The sequence below is a fragment of the Phoca vitulina genome, unplaced genomic scaffold, assembly GCF_004348235.1.
Source record: "Phoca vitulina isolate PV1807 unplaced genomic scaffold, GSC_HSeal_1.0 scaffold5, whole genome shotgun sequence".
Classification (NCBI taxonomy): domain Eukaryota; kingdom Metazoa; phylum Chordata; class Mammalia; order Carnivora; family Phocidae; genus Phoca; species Phoca vitulina.
In genome coordinates this window covers 67422802-67439856 of record NW_022589708.1, presented here as the reverse complement: position 1 = coordinate 67439856, position 17055 = coordinate 67422802, and positions in this window count along the sequence as shown.

Sequence of the window (17055 nt, the reverse complement as noted above, 5' to 3'; positions counted from 1 at the left end):
ATTAAAGATTATTATGTCTTGCTGATGAATTGACACCTTTGTCATTATGAAATGTGCCTCTTTATTTCTGATAATACTTCTTGTGCTAAATCTACTTTATTTTTTTTAACATATAATGTATTACTTGTTTTAGAGGTACAGGTCTGTGATTCAACAGTCTTACACAGTTCACAGCACTCACTAGCACATACCCTCCCCAATGTCTATCACCCAGCCACCCCATCCCTCCCACACCCCGCCACTCCAGCAACCCTCAGTTTGTTTCCTGAGATTAAGAATTCCTCATATCAGTGAGGTCATATGACACATGTCTTTCTCTGATTGACTTATTTCGCTCAGCATAATACCCTCCAGTTCCATCCACGTCGTTGCAAATGGCAAGATTTCATTCCTTTTGATGGCTGCATAATATTCCAGTGTGTGTGTGTGTGTGTGTGTGTGTGTGTGTGTGTGTGTGCGCGCGCGCGCGCGTGTGTGTATACATATACACTACATCTTTATCCATTCATCTGTTGATGGACATCTTGGCTATTAAGATAGCCTCTCCAGCTTTCTTTTGCTGAGTGTTTGCATGGTAGACATATTTCTTTTAGTTAAGGTCTGCTAGCGCTGAATTCTCAGTTTTGTTTATCTGGAATATATCTTTTCATTTATAGAATTCTTGGTTGAATTTACTTTTATTTTTTTTTTCCACAGCACTTTAAATATTTCATTCTACTACCTTCAATTATTTCTGCTAAGAAGTTGATTAAGATGTGTCAGGGGTGCCTGGGTGGGCCAGTCAGTCAAGCATCTGACTCTTGATTTGGCTCAGGTCGTGATCTCAGGGTTGTGAGATTGAGCCCTGTATGGGGCTCAGTGCTCAGCGCAGAGTCTGCTTGTCTCTCCCTCTGCTCTTCCCCCGCTTGCTCTCTCTCTCTCTAATAAATTCATAAAATCTTTGAGATGTGTCTTGACACTATTTGTCTTAGTATTTTCCTATTTATATTGCTTCATATTTGTTGTGATCCTTTGAGTTGTGGGTTTATGTATTTTATCAAGTTTAGAAAAATTTAGCTGTTTTCTTCAAATATTTTTCTTCCCTATCCTCTGAGACTCTAGTTTTATATCTCTGACTTCCTGATAGTGTCCTGTAGAATCTCTTTTTTTCCAGGCCTTTTCTCACTGTCCTTCAGTTTGAATAGGTTCTGTTGCCTTCGAGTTCACTAATCTTTTGCACATGCTTTTAAGACCATGTGGTGAAATTGTCATTTTAAATAATGAATTTCTCCACTTTGGAAGTTAAGTTTCATTTGGTTCTTTTTTATATTTTACATTTCTCATTCTGTTCATGATTTTTAAAAAAATTCTTAAATATATTAATAACCCTTTTGAAGTCTGATAATTCCATCATATCAGTCATTTCTAGATCTGTTTCTGTTGACTGATAATTTTTCCTGATCATAGGTCAGGTATCCTGCCTTTTTGTATGTGCATGAATTTTTACTGGATGCTGGCTATTTTGAATATTATATTGTAATGTTACATTTTGAGTATCTGAATTCAGTTGTCTTTAAAGAGTTTTTTTTTATGATTTTATTTGAGAGAGAGAGAGAGCACTAACGGGGTGGGGCAGAGGGAGAAGCAAACTCCCTGCTGAGTAGAGAGCCCCACGTGGGGCTCCATCCCAGGACCCTGGGATCATGACCTGAGTTGAAGGCAGACACTTAACTGAACCACCCAGGCATCCCTAAAGAGTTTTATTTTATTTATTTATTAGAGCACATAAGCGAGCATGGGGGGTGGGGTGGAGGGAGAGAGAGAGAGAGAGAATCCCATGCAGATACTGGATATTGGATATTATCAGATATATGGTCTGCAAATATTTTCTCCCATTCAGTAGGTTGCCTTTCCATCGTATGTGGGACTCGATCTCATGACCCTGAGATCATGACCTGACCATATATGGTCTGCAAATATTTTCTCCCATTCAGTAGGTTGCCTTTTCATTGTATGTGGGACTTGATCTCATGACCCTGAGATCATGACCTGAGCCAAAACCAAGAGCCTGACACTCAACCGATTAAGCCACCCAGGCTCCCCTAAACAGTTTTGAACTTTGTTTTAGCAACAGTTATTTGATTAGCAGCTTGATCCCTTTTGCTGCTTGTTTGTCACCTTTTTTAGAGTAGTTTTTATCCCTAGTTGAGCTTTACAACTGAGGTATGATTTTTGTGGTGTTCTACTAAATGCCCTGGCAATCACTGAGTTATCTGTATCCTGGATCACCAGAAATCAAATGTCTTCCAGCCCTGCGTGAGCTCTGGTAATTTTTCAGCTTATAGTTTCCAACAGATCTTTTCCCAGTAGTTTTTTTTTTTTTTTTCTTTTGGTCTGGCTTTGTGGAGTCATACCCAATGCATATGTGGCTTAGTAATCATCCAAAGATGCAAGGAAATCCTTATGCAGATTTTTGTATGCTTTTTCTGTATAAATCTTTCCAGATCTCTGCTGTGTGTATTCGGCCGCCTCATCCTCTGAATTCTGCTCTTTTCTCCAGCTCATTGTTACTACAGTTGTCTGCCTGGATTTGCCCTTCCTACCTGCAGGAAAATGCCTCTAGGCAAAACTCAGGGGTGATTTTAGAGTTTATGTCATTGGTTTCTTTTTTCTTATGCATCACAGTCTTGCACTGCCTGCTGTCCAGTATCCATTATAGAGTTGCTATATATATTTTGTCTAGTTTTCTAGTTGTTTACAATGGGAGGGCAAGTCTAGGATCAGTTACTCTTTTATGTAGTGAAAGTCTTGAATTAAGAATTTTAACTGAAAGCCCTGATTTCTGTGTGTGAATCTTACACAGTTCTTTAAAACTGTGATTTATGTACTTTTTTCCCCAGGATATTGAGATACAACATTGTGTCAGTTGTAATTTGTACAGTGTGTTGATATGATAAACATAATTGCCAAATGATTATCACCAGAGCTTTAGCTAACCCCTCTGTCACATCATGAAATTACATTTCATTTTTATGGTGAGAACGTAAGATCTCAGCAACTTTCAAATATATGATACAGTATTATTAATCATAATCACTATACTGCACATTAGATCCCCAGAACTTACTCATTTTAAAACCTAAAGTTTATACTCTTTGACCAATATCTTCTCATTTCCCCACTTCTTAGCCCCTGATAACTATAATTTTACCATCTGTTTATATGAGTTTGGCCTTTTAAAATTCCATACAAGTGATGTCATACAATATGTGTCTTTGTCTTTTTCACTAGCATAATGCCCCCAAGGCCCAGCCACATTGTCACAATGGCAGTATTTCCTTCTTTCTCATGTCTGAATAATAATTCCATTGAATCACATCACATCACATCTTTATCCATTCATCTGTTGAGGGACACTTAGGTTACTTCCATGTCTTGGCTATTCTCAGTAATGCCACAATGAACATGGGAGCGCATATATCTCTTCAGTATCCCAAGTGAGATTGCTGGATCATATGGTAGTTCTTTTAATTTTTTGAGCAATCTCCATACTGTTTTCCATGGTGGCTGTACCAATTTACATTCCCACCGATAGTGCGCAAGGGTTTCCTTTCTCTGTATCCTCACCAAAACTCTTATTTCTTGTCTTTTTGATAATAGCCATTCTCACAGGTGTGAGGTGATAGCTCATTTTGGTTTGGTTGGCATTTTCCTGATGAGTAATGATGTTGAGCATCTTTTCGTGTACCTATTAGCTATCTGTCTGCTTTAGAAAAATGTCTATTCAGATCTGCTTATTTTTTATTTGGATTGTTTTCATTTTTGCTCTTGAGTTGTATGAGTTCTTTATTTTTAGGTATTTGGGTATATACTTTGGATATTGGATATTATCAGATATATGGTCTGCAAATATTTTCTCCCATTCAGTAGGTTGCCTTTTCATTGTATTGATTTCCATGGCTGTGCAGAAGCTTTTTAGTTTGATGTAGATCCACTTACTTGCTTTTGTTGCTTTTGCTTTTGGTGTCAAACTCAAGATCTGTGTCAAGGAGGTTACTACCTGTATTTTTTTCTAGGAGTTAATTTATGGTTTCTGGTCTTACATTCAAATCTTTAATCCATTTTGAGTTCATTTTTGTTTGTGGTATAAGATAGAGGTTGAATTTCATTATTTTTGCATGTGGCTGTCCAGTTTTCACAACACCATTTATTGAAGAGACTGTCCTTTCTCCATTGTATAGTCTTGGCTCTTTTGTCATAAATTAATTGACCATATACACATGGGATTATTTCTGGGCTCTCTATTCGGTTCCATTGATCTATGTGTCTGTTTTTATGCCAATACCATGTTGTTTTATTTACTATAACTTTGTAATATAGTTTGAAACCAGGAAGCACAATGCTTCTAGCTTTGTTCTTCGTTCTCAAGATTTCTTTAGCTGTTTGGGATTATTTTGTGGTTCCATACAAATTTTAGGACTGTTTATTTCTGTGAAAAATGCCACTGGAATTTTGATAAGCAATTGCATTGAATCTGTAGATTTCTTTGGGTAGTATGGACATTTTAACAGTATTCTTCAAATTCATAAGCACGGATTATCTTTTGCATTTCTATCTTCTTCAATTTCTTTCATTAATGTAGTTTTCAATATACAGGTTTTTAACCTCTTGGTTAAATTTATTACTGGTTATTTTATTCTTTTTGATATAATTATAAAGGGATTATTTTCTTTATTTCTCTTTCTGGTTTGTTATTAGTGTATAGAAATGCAACAGATTTTTGTGTATTGATTTTGTATCCTGAAACTTTCCTGAATTAGTTTTAACACTTTTTTGATAGAGTTTTTAGGATATTCTCTCTTTATATATATCAGGTTATTGGCAGACAATGACAGTTTTATTTTATTCTTTCCAGTTTGGATGCTCTTTGTCTTTTTCTTGCCTAATTGCTCTGGGTAGGATTTCCAATACTGTGAAGTGGCAAGAGTGGGCATCCTTGTCTTGTTCCTGGTCTTAGAGGAAAGGTTTTCAGCTTTTTACTGTTGAGTATGACATTAGCTGTGGGTTTGTCATATATGGCCCTTATGTTGAAGTACTTTCCGTCTCTACCCCCTTTGTTGAGAGTTTTTAATCATAAATGGATGTTGAATTTTGTCATATTTTTTTTCTGAATCTATTGAGATGATTGTAGGATTTTTATCCTTTATTTTAGTAATGTGATATATCACATGGACTGATTTGCAGATTTTGTACCATCCTTGTATCCCTGGAATAAATTCTACTTGATTATGATGTATGATCCTTTTTATGCACTTTAAATTTGTTTTGCTAATAATTTATTGAGGATTTTTACATCTATGCTCATTAGGGATATTGGCCTATAATTTTCTGTTCTTGTGGTATCTTCATCTGGTTTTGAAATCAGAGTAATGCTTGCCTCATAAAATGAATTTGGAATAGTTCCCTCATCTTTAATTTTTTGGAAGAGTTTGAGAAATATTGGTATTCTTTGAATGTTTGATGGAATTCACCAGTGAAGCCTTCTGGTCCTAAACTTTTATTTGTTGAGGGTTTTTAATTACCAGTTAAATCTCCTTACTAGTAATTGGTCTGTTCAGATTTTTCCTTTCAATCATGATTCAGTCGTAGATTGTATGTTTCTAGGAATTTATCCATTTTTTCTAGATTGCCAAATTCTTTATTGGGTAAATCACAGATCTATTTGTCTTTAGGTTTTTTTTTTGTTTTTTGTTTTTTTTTAAAGATTTTATTTATTTATTTGATAGAGACACAACGAGAGAGGGAACACAAGCAGGGGGGGTGGGAGAGGGAAATGTCTTTAGGTTTTTTTTTACCAGAAGGTGATTGTGATCCTTTGGTGGAATCATGTTACCTTGATTTTTCAGGTTCTTTGAAGTTTTGCATTACTTTCTTTACTTCTGAAGTAGCAGTCTTCTCCTCTGGGCTTCACTAACTGCTTTTGGTATAGATTGCCATGATATAAATTCTGAAGCTATCCCAGATCTCTTTTGGGTCCAACTGTCACTTCTTGCACCCCTCGGATAGCAGAGTTCTTAAGCTTTAAAGCCTTTTCTGCATCTTACAATCTAGCAGGCCAAGTGCTGACAGTTTCTCTTTTGTTTCCCAAAGGTGGTGCTAAAGCTCAAACTTATGGTCTCTCCCTGGCCTGCAGATTTGGCCAACTATGTGCATATTCACTATCCCCTTCCAAAGTTCACTCTAGCTGCCACCATTGGGAGCACAAACAGGTGGCCACAGGATAGGGAGGTTTGTATATGAGGTACACAGAGTGCTGGGGGTTTCTGTGGGGCAGGTGGGGTGATCCACAAGTGAGCCGTTCCCAGCAGCTCACAGGCAGATTTTTTGATGGAATCTGTGATGCAGGTAGGATCTGAGTCCCTTATTATCATCCAGTAGTTATATTTGCAACTCTCTTTGTCTCTTCCTGCCCCCCAGTCATGTAGATCATGATTCTGTACAATAGAGAAAGGAGCCTCTTTGGTAGCATCAAGTACAGCTGGTGAAGCCAGGTGTTCACTCACATGCTCTTCTTTCCCCATGGGACAAATATGGTGAAGGAAGGTGTCCTTTTGGCCCAAAGTTGTGATGCTGTGGGGAGGGGGTGAGATGGATAAAGTCAAACTTACTGTTATCACTACAATGCACTGAAACTTGAATTTTTTTTGTCCAGTGGAGTGCTAGAACTTTTTGGAAACCTGGACTTCCACAAAGGTTTTCTCCTCTTTAAGTGATTGTCTTAAGTTAATGTTCTCCAGGGGGCTGTTTGATTGGAGAGGGCCTGGAGCCAGTTTATAGGCCACTGCAGGGTCAACAACTGGGACCACGGACTATTTGTCTATTACTCTATGCACAGATGTGTGAATCCTCTAGGGTCCCTTGACCTATGTGGCTGAACCCCACAGTCTGCCCATGGCTGCCCAAGTTTTGTTGTGGGTGGGTGACAAAAGTTGGGAGGTCTTAAGCTGCAATGATGCTGATATTGCTCTCCTTTCATGTTTTTATAATATAAATTAAAATTTTGTTCCTAAAATCTGAAGTTGTGCAATATATATCACAACAAAAAGTCTTGCTGTGGTTTTTATAAAGTTCTGTTTTATATCCAGATACACCAGAGCTGAGTAATAGGAATTTAAGTGTTATTTCCAAATTATAGCACTCCAAATTGTGAAACACAGTTCTTAAGAAGTAAAAAAATCAACTCTTGGCAGCAATTTTCCTTGTACCTAGTTCTCAAGAAAAACATAATCGTTTCATATTTTTCAAATTGATGAACTAGATTTCACTAGCTATTTGCCCTGGTTTCTTTCCTGTTTATAATTCCTATGGAAATTGGAACATTATCACAAGATGCTCTTTATCAATTTGATTGTGGCGTGCAAGACTTAGAATAAATTACTTTCCTCTCAGTAGCTTTGCAAAGATAGTGGTCCCTATAAACCTTAGCTCATGTCTAAATTGCAGCCTAATGCTGGTTATAAACACTATATGGTACCTTTGTGGCTTGGTATCTTAGGTGCCTGTTGCAGCTGATTGCCTGCTGAAGTCACTGTCTCTTTAATACAGCAGCATAAGAAACTTCAGCAACTTCCTGAAGAGCAGCTGTACAAAATAATGACTACTAGTAGGCACATAAAGAACTCTACACAGCCTTTCCAGGATAACACGAAGTACCTTTGTGTGAGGCACTGTACTAGATTCTTCCTAGGCATCCTCTCATTTAACTCTCCTAACAGTCTCAGAGCTAGGCGTTGTTATCCTGTTTTGCAAGTGAGAAAATGATCCAGGCAGCTGAGCACAGGCTCCACTCTAATAAATTCAAAGCCACCAACTAAGAAATAGGCTTTCAATACTGCCCAACAAATTTACATTTCTCTAATTAAGTCTCCACAGTGTCTCTTTCAAAACTTATCTCCTTATCAGCCAGCTACCACCACCAAATGTGTATGCATTCTATATTACTATATGTTCATCTGTATGCATCCTATATACTCTATATATATTCATATTCTCAGATATAAAGAGAAGCTGCTCATCTCCTTTTAAGCCTAATCTTCATCAATTTTAGCCTGTCTCTAAAAACCTGACATCTGTCCTTTCTTTCTCTTGTATTTTCAGTCCTCTCAAAAGTAGATCCTTGCTTTGATTTTGATTTTCCTAATATCTTATTATTAAAGTTTCCAACATACAGAAAACTGAAAAAAATTGACAGTGAGCATTCATAAAATATTTTACAGTGAAATTTAACTATTTACTTTATCATATATCTATCCCTCCCTCCATCGTTCAGTCCTCTTACGTTTTTGCTGCATTTCAAAGCGAGTTACATCAGTACATTTTCTCCCAAGCCTGTTAGCATGTATATCATTAATAAGCTAGTTTATTAAGGGAAGAAAAATAACATAATGGGCATATTAAGCAAACAAAAGGATGAAAGAAAATTCTTTGTATTGGACAAAATGATTGTTTTCCTAGAAAAATTCTAAATAACAATTCCTTTGACAAATGAGTGAATTTAGTAAGATCATAAGATATAAAGTTAATGTATGGAAATCAATTTATTTAGTAATAGTAAACTATTGGAAAATAAAGTTTAAATAATTGATTCAATTTATAATACATCAGAAAACCCCCAAAATAATATGAAATAAATTTAATAAACGATCTTAAGACCTGTATATTAAAAATAAATTGTTAAGAGAAATTAAATAACATGATATAAATGGAGAAATTTGTCTTGGATTTGAGGACTCCAAATATCAAGATGTCAATTCTCTCCAAAGTGATCTATGATTTATGTTGTAATTATCATATGTTACATCTACAACCTTATATAACTTATAGTACAAAATTATTTTTGCTTAAACAAAAACAGTTCCAGGTACTTTAAAAAAAATTAAGAGCAGGGTGCCTGGGTGGCTCAGTCAGTTAAGCATCTAACTCTTGATTTCGGCTCAGGTCATGATCTCAGGGTTGTGAGATCGAGTTCTGCGTCGGGCTCAGCACTGGGCGTGGAGCCTGCTTAAGATTCTCTCTCTCCCTCTCCACCTGCCTCTCCCTGCTCCCCCCAAAAAACAGTAAGATAATAAGAGGAAAAATAGATTTTAACATTTACTATTTACCTTTTCTGAAACTTTTTCCCCCTTAATATCCAGGATTCAGTCTGTTTTGCTTTTCATTGAGCCAGAATAATTTTCTATAGCATTTTTTATCGTGTAGGTCTAATGGCAGATTCTCTTAGTGTTTGTTTTGTCTTAGTTTTTTGAAGGACATTTTCATTAGATGTGAAATTCTAGATTGACAGATTTTTCTTTTATCACTTGAAAGTTGTTGCTCTGCTATTTGATGACGGTGATGATTTTAGTAGCTTATCATTCATTTCCGGAGCTCAGAAGTCCAAAATAGGTTTCAGTGGGGTAAAATCAAGGTGTCTGCAGGGCTATGTTCCTTCTGGAGGTTCTAGGGGAGAATCAGTTCCTTGCCTTTTCAGATTTTAGAGGTTGTTTGAATTGTTTGGCTCATTCCTTTTTCCTTTATCTTCAAAGCCAGCAATGTAGCATCTTCAAATTTTTCTCTGACTCTGCTTCCATCCTCACATTTTCTTCGATTATCTCCCCAGGTTTATTGAGATATAACTGACATATAACACTGTAAGTGTATAATATGATGACTTGATACACATATATATTGCTAAATGATTTCCACAATAAGGTTAGTTAGCACATCCATCATCTACATTTTTTTTTTTGTAGTGAGAATATTTAAGATCTATTCTCTTAGCAATTTCCAAGTATATAATACATTGTTAACTATATTCACCATGCTGTATATTAGCTCCCCAGCACTTCCTCATTTTATAACTGGAAGTTTGAAGGAAGTACCTTTTGACCTTCATTATTTGTGATAAGTCCTTGGTCATACATATGTGTGTATGTCCTTCTCCTCATATGTGTAATTTCAGTTTTCTTTGCCTGCTTTTAAGATTTTTCCTTTGAAAATTGTTTTATTATTTTTAATTGTGGTAAAATACACATCAAATTTTCCATCTTAACCATTTTTAACAATACAGTTTAGTGGTGTTTAGTACATTTCACATTGTTGCGACCATCACCACCATCCATCTCCAGAACGTTTTTCATCTAGGAAAACAGGAACTCTGTACCCATAAAAAACTCCTCATTCCCCTTTCTTAGCCCCTCACAACCACTATTCTACTACCTGTCTTTATGAATTTAACTACTTTAGGTACTTCATGTAAGTGGAGTAGGACAGTATTTGTCTTTTTGTGACTGGCTTATATCACTTAGCATAATGTCCTTAGTTAAGTATTTTCTTAACTTTGGATTTCAGCATCTAACTATGATATGCCTGATATTATCTTTGTAATCATCTTAGGGTTCATTGATCTTAAATCTGTAAATTTATATTTTGCACCAAATTTTGGATTATTTTCAGCCATTTATTTTATGAAAAAGTTTTTTCCAACTCATTCTCTTACACGTCTCCTACCAGGAATCCAATTACACATATATTTGACTTGTTGCTGTTGTCTCATAGATACCTGTGTCTTCATTTTTTAAAACATTTTTGTCTCTTTGTTTTTCAGATTGGATAATTTCTCCAGCTCCTTTGTCATCCTGATTCTCCCATTAGGACCATCCAGTACATTTTTTAAGATACTGTATATTTTAGTTCTAGAATTTCTGTTTTGTTCTTAAATTAACAATGTCTATTTCACTACTGGTATTTTCTCTTTTTATTCATTATAAATGTATTTTCCTTTACATCCTAAAGCCTGGTTATATACATTGCATCAAGTTCCTTTTCTGTGAATTTTACAGTCTGGATCCTTAAGAGGCTGGTCTGTGTGGGTTGTCTTTTCTCTTTATAATAAGTCCTGTTTTCCTACTTCTTGGTATATTGAGTAATTGTGAATTGTACCAGAGGTTCTGAATGATTCAGGCATTAGCCACAGGCTCAGGCTCAGGCTCTCTTGTTCTCTTTTTTTCTGAGATTGTCTCTATTAACTTTCTAGCAGTTGTGGTTACCCTAGTCTTCTAGTTCTTCAATCAGTAAAACTAGGATTTCTGTGAGGTATTAGATACCCATCTTAATGTAGACCAGGGCCTGCTCTTAGTAAAAGCCCTAAAAAATAGGAAACTCTGCCAGTGCTCTCCCCACATCCCAATGGTTGACTCCCTTCCAGTTGCTGCTATTTTTCTTCTCTGCCCAGCAACTGCTTCTTATAGTTTGTTCAGTGTTTATCATTGTCATCTACTGGAAGGTTGGCCTGATAGGAGCAGTCAGCCAAACCAAAAGCAGAATTCTTTCCCGTTGTTTGTAAATATTTTCAAGTCTCTCCTATTAAAAAAAATTTTTTTTTAAAGGTGTCTATATGCCCCATCTTTCAGCCTTTTTAACTACTCTTTACAAACTTCTAAACAAGTGGTTTCTGTTCTCATTGCCACAATTTTCTCACTTCTTAACCCATCTCAACCTGTTTTTCCCTCTCATAACTTCGAAAACCCATCTAGTCTAAAAACAGGTGTGTGTATGTCTCCATCCAATGAATTTATGCTCTATATCCAATGAACTCTTTTTATTTGACGTCAGCAATATTTGTTACTCTTAGTTGAATTCCTCTTTTTTCCATGGCTTCCCTGAGACAAATGCTCTCTTGTATTTTTTTTTATCTATTTCTTCGCTCACTTTACAGGCTATTCTTACTAAACTATCAAGTACAGAATATGGCTTTAAGATGTGGTATATATGTATACAATGGAATATTATGCAGCCATCAAAAGGAATGAAATCTTGCCATTTGCAATGACGTGGATGGAACTGGAGGGTATTATGCTGAGCGAAATAAGTCAATCAGAGAAAGACATGTATCATATGACCTCACTGGTACGAGAAATTCTTAATCTCAGGAAACAAACTGAGGTTTGCTGGAGTGGTGGGGGTGGGAGGGATGGGGTGGCTGAGTAATAGACAATGGGGAGGGTATGTGCTATGGTGAGCACTGTGAATTGTGTAAGACTGTTGAATCACAGACCTGTACCTCTGAAACAATACATTATATGTTAAAAAAAAAAAAAAGAAGAGGATAGCAGGAAGGGAAGAATGAAGGGGGGGAAATCGGAGGTGGAGATGAACCATGAGAGACTATGGACTCTGAGAAACAAACTGAGGGTTCTAGAGGGGAGGGGGTGGGGGGATGGGTTAGCCTTGTGATGGGTCTTAAAGAGGGCACGTACTGCATGGAGCACTGGGTGTTATACGCAAACAATGAATCATGGAACACTACATCAAAAACTAATGATGTAATGTATGGTGATTAACATAACATAATTAAATAAAAAAAGAATATGGCTTTATCTTTCACTCTTCTGCTCGTAAAACTTCCTTGAGTGACCTTATCCAAGCTTAGGGCTTCAAACACCACTTCTTAGCCAATGATTTCATTTGAATAAGCTCAGACTTTTTCTGAATTTCAGACTTCTACATCTAAACATTTGAGACTTACTCACAAATACTTCAGACATCGCAACTTAAACATGTCCCAGACTGAGCTTTTGATCTTCCCAGCTCTCTTTTCCGGTATTCCTTTTCTCAGAGTCATCTTTTCTGATTGTTTTCCATGTTCTACAAGTGTTGGAATTTCCTGTGGTTCCATCTAATTTTCTTTATTCAATGACCAGTTTAGTATCTTTGTCTTATGTTCCCTGAGACAACTCAGTTTGGGGTTAATAAATGATGCATATGCTAATGATTCCCATGTCCAGACATTTGATGTGTTTCCTAATATAATCTTCACTAACTTTAGTTTATCATAAAAACAATTCATCAGCTTTTCTGTTAAATCAACTACTCCTTTTAGCTTCTTGCTTGTGTCAGGACTCCACTTTTCTTCTAGGTACCTGGTGTAAAACTGTGGAGTAAATTGACCTCTCCCTTTATTTTAAAACAGCCAGTTGTCAAGTTCTGGTTATTTTCTCTGATACATGTTATTTTCATCCTTCTGTACTTGCACCATTTGGTATTGTAATTGTACCTGCCACTAAATTGAGGGTAATAGACAGACTGTGTGGATTCATGGTTAGGCTCACTCTAATGGCACAACAGATTTCTAGAAAGCATGGATATAATGCAAAACATAGTTATATGTTAAAAAAATTATAACTTTTCATATTCAGCAACATAAGTGATCTAGCAACTAATTTCTATGTAAGAAAGAGAGACATGAATATAAATATTTAGATTCAGACCACTAAATGGCAACTTCTATCCATCCATTAGTTCAGAAAAATATTTATTGAACACCTCCTGTTTGCCATGGCATTTTTTTTTTTTAAGACGCTGGGGATATAGCAGGACAAAATAGATAACCATGTCCCCTTGTGAAATTTACATTATACTACAAAAAGATGAATGATAGATGATAGATAAAATACTGCATGTCAGATATGCTATGGATATGGGGAATTGGTTTGTTGTTTTACATAGGACAATCATGGAAAAGCCTCTTTAATAAATTAGGGAATTAATCAGGGATAGGAGAATTCCAAGCAGAAGAGAAGTGAAAGAGGGCTATGTAATTCGAGAAAATTGAACAAGCATATTTCTTTGCAGATGTGAAGATGTGAAGAATATTTCTATGTATAATAAAACATCTAGGGAGCATAGTTATTACATCCTTATGAAACAAGCCATGGTAGGAACTATGGCTAGGTATGGGATAAGATAAATATTACTTCTGCAGTAGTTGATGTTCATTTTGAAATCCTCCCCCCAACACACAAAGTAAATCCAGTTGCAAGGTTATACAACGTATAGCTATCCATTGCCTCATTTGTGTGTGTGTGTGTGAAAACAAGCCAAAGCCCTGCATGGAATGAGAAACTAACACCATGAACTAGATATACTCTTAAAATTTGAAGCATAGATAGTATAATGCTTTGTTGATAAGCTGAGTACATAATACAGGTGTCTGTTGGTTTTACATAGACATTAGGTAAAAATTATTTTGAATTGTTAAAAGAATCAACTTTGTTTATGTAAACTAAGGGAAGTTTTACTCCTAATTTTTCCATACCTCCTACCTCCTGCCTTGTAAAGATTGGATTCTTTAGTTAATAATACAACACATCTAAACAGTGAATATTTTTGTGTAAAGTTATTCTTATACCATTACAAACATCAATGTTCTGGTACACTTATTCCTATTAAAGTTGGAATTTGGGAAATTATTTGGCAGGTAATCATCTGGCTTACAATTTTATGGGAAATCAATTTCTAGACATTTAAATAACAGACCTAAGTATGAATACATTCCCAAATTGTAGAGTTGAAGGCTAAATTCTATAATGGACTTCCTGATATCAAATTTTAGGAAAATGAATTAATGTTGATATTGTGAAACATTGATATTCCATGAATAGGATTTATTAAGTTGCAGTGCAATATGGAACTGAAAACTAAATATGAGAATATTACACTATCAAAATTGCACAAACATCTTGAGAAAAGTTACCATCAGTCTAAAAACCAATAAGCAAGGATTTTAACTGTGTTTGTAAGTATTGTTAGCTGGGAATAATTCTTCCCCATTCCTTATGTTTCCTTCCTGGGAAGTGGGCTCTCTTAATGTAACTCCAGGCCTCTCTTCATCCTTTATTTATCCAGCTCCTAGAGAGATGAAGTGTTTTTTGAGTGTTAGCATTAAGAAGAGTACATGAACCTGCTTGACTTAGCTCCGATTTTATCCCTGTTGAGAGTAAGCCTGTGTGTTCTAAGTTGTAAATCTTAACTAGGCAGGCTGCCTTCATATGGAGAGGCCTACCCAAATCCAGCACTGCCTCTCCAAACAAACCATGTCCTGAAAGCTGTTCTCTATCAGTAACAGGTGATATTTTGGCCTCCTACTTTTCTATTTGGTTGTATTTCTCAGCTTGTTCTAAACTGAGTGTAGGATTAGGGTGCTATTTATTGGGGAGGGGCCCTCAGAGATTTGGTTTATTCACCAGGAGCATTGAGAATTAAAGGAGAACACCTTGAGGGAGAAAATTTCAGGAAAAGATATTTGTGCCTGGCTTATAGAGTCTTATTTTAGGCCAAACATGTTTTTACACTTTTGCACGTGGCTTTGAACTTCTGTAGCCTGGGAAAGAAGCTCTAGCTGTCATGAGGTATTTTGAGCTTGGCAGGTGACTGCAACTCATGACTTATGCAACTTACGTGAGAAAATAAAACACAACCCTTTAGCTGTGTTGGGGGCTTCAGGTAGAGACTGCTTTAGCTTACTGTTCAGGCTAGCTTTTCTTGAGCTAAGGCAAAGATTCCACTGTAGAGAAGAGTTTTACATGTATTTTAGACATTGGTTAACACAAGAATATTTTGCTACTTTTAAACTGAAGGGCAGCTGAATATCTGCACGTATCATACTTAGAGATGCCCTAGCTTTATACAGTTAGTACCAAGCCTAGTTAGGTAACCAAATTGGGTATTCCAGGTTCTCTCCTCTTTCAGGATCAAGGAGGGCACTGTGAAGGGATTGACCTTGACTTCATGTGGCATTTCTGCCTATTTTTATGACTCACTGTCCCATCATAGAATCTCAGTTTAGCTCTGTGTTGATAAAAGTTCTAACTCTGACTTGATATCTGAGACTCGAACTGTGGCTTCACCATAAACTCGTGTTAGATTTAATGAACAGGTAAGAGATGTGAGCCCTCATTAGAAAGAAAATGCCATCCCCTTAAGATAGAAAATCAACTGGGATGCCTGGGTGGCTCAGTTGGTTGAGCATCTGCCTTTGGCTCAGGTCATGATCCCAGAGTCCTGGGGTCGAGTCCTGCTTTGGGCTCCCTGCTCAGTGGGGAGCCTGCTTCTCCCTCTGCCTGCCACCCCCCTCCCCCCCGCTTGTGCTCTCTCTCTGACAAATAAATAAATAAAATCCTTAAAAAAGAAAATCAACTAAATGACATTATTACAAATGCAGAGTCTTCGAAAGAAACAAAAATGCTCTATGTTTGGAATTGTTTGCCTCTAATAGTCCCATTTGCTTAGGAAAACAAGGAGAAACCAGAGTGGTTTGAAAAGGGTACTTCAGTTTTACTATCAAATCCAGGAGCACTTAAAGATTAGGAAAATAAATATAGTAGGCTGATTAAACTGGAGGAAGAGATTTTTTATTTATTCATTCAAGAAAGAGTAAAGGGGAAAAGGGTATCCTGAATGACAAAGACACAAGCGGGGGAAAGATACCCAGATTCTAACTGCCCTTAGGAGGAAAGATATTTTTGTTATTAATAGATCAGAAATGGTGACGGGATCCAGAGAAATCTAACAGAGAGCAAGCTTGAGTGATTCCTACAGGAAAGGCCATGCCACTGAGAGATGATTTCTGAAAGCCACAGGCCCTCAGTCAGAGCAATTGGAGAACCACTTCTTAAAGATTGGGACAGCTACCCCAAGTGGTTACAAAAAGTCTGGGCAGAATTGAGAGAGGAAATACATGTGAAATAGGCAAAGTGTTTTTTAATTCAAGCATAATTAACATACAGTGTTATATTAGTTTCAGGTGTACAGTAGGACGATTGAACAATTTTATACATTACTCAGTGCAATGGCAATCAATGCCTGTTTCTCCATATGCTACGATTCTGTCTCATCATAAAAATACTTTTGGGAGGGAACGTAATGACTTTAGCCAATAAATTTATGAAGTGAGGATCCTAAAGGAAAGTAGAGGAAAGACATGAAGAAATCTAGATGTGATAATCAGAGAACAAGTCCAGACTTTGGCTAAATGTCTGATGGAAGAATATCTCCAGGGAGGTGGGGATTATCCATCTCGTTGAGAGTAAAGTAGACAAAATTTAAACAATAAACCCAGAACTTATTGATTTCTCCTCTATTATTATTATTAATGCAGTGTAGTTAAGAAAATCACCATCTGGCCATAAAGTAAAGATAAACAGAAGAGAGACACTCCATTCCGGCAAGCAGCATTAGCTCTTACACAGATTAGAGAAG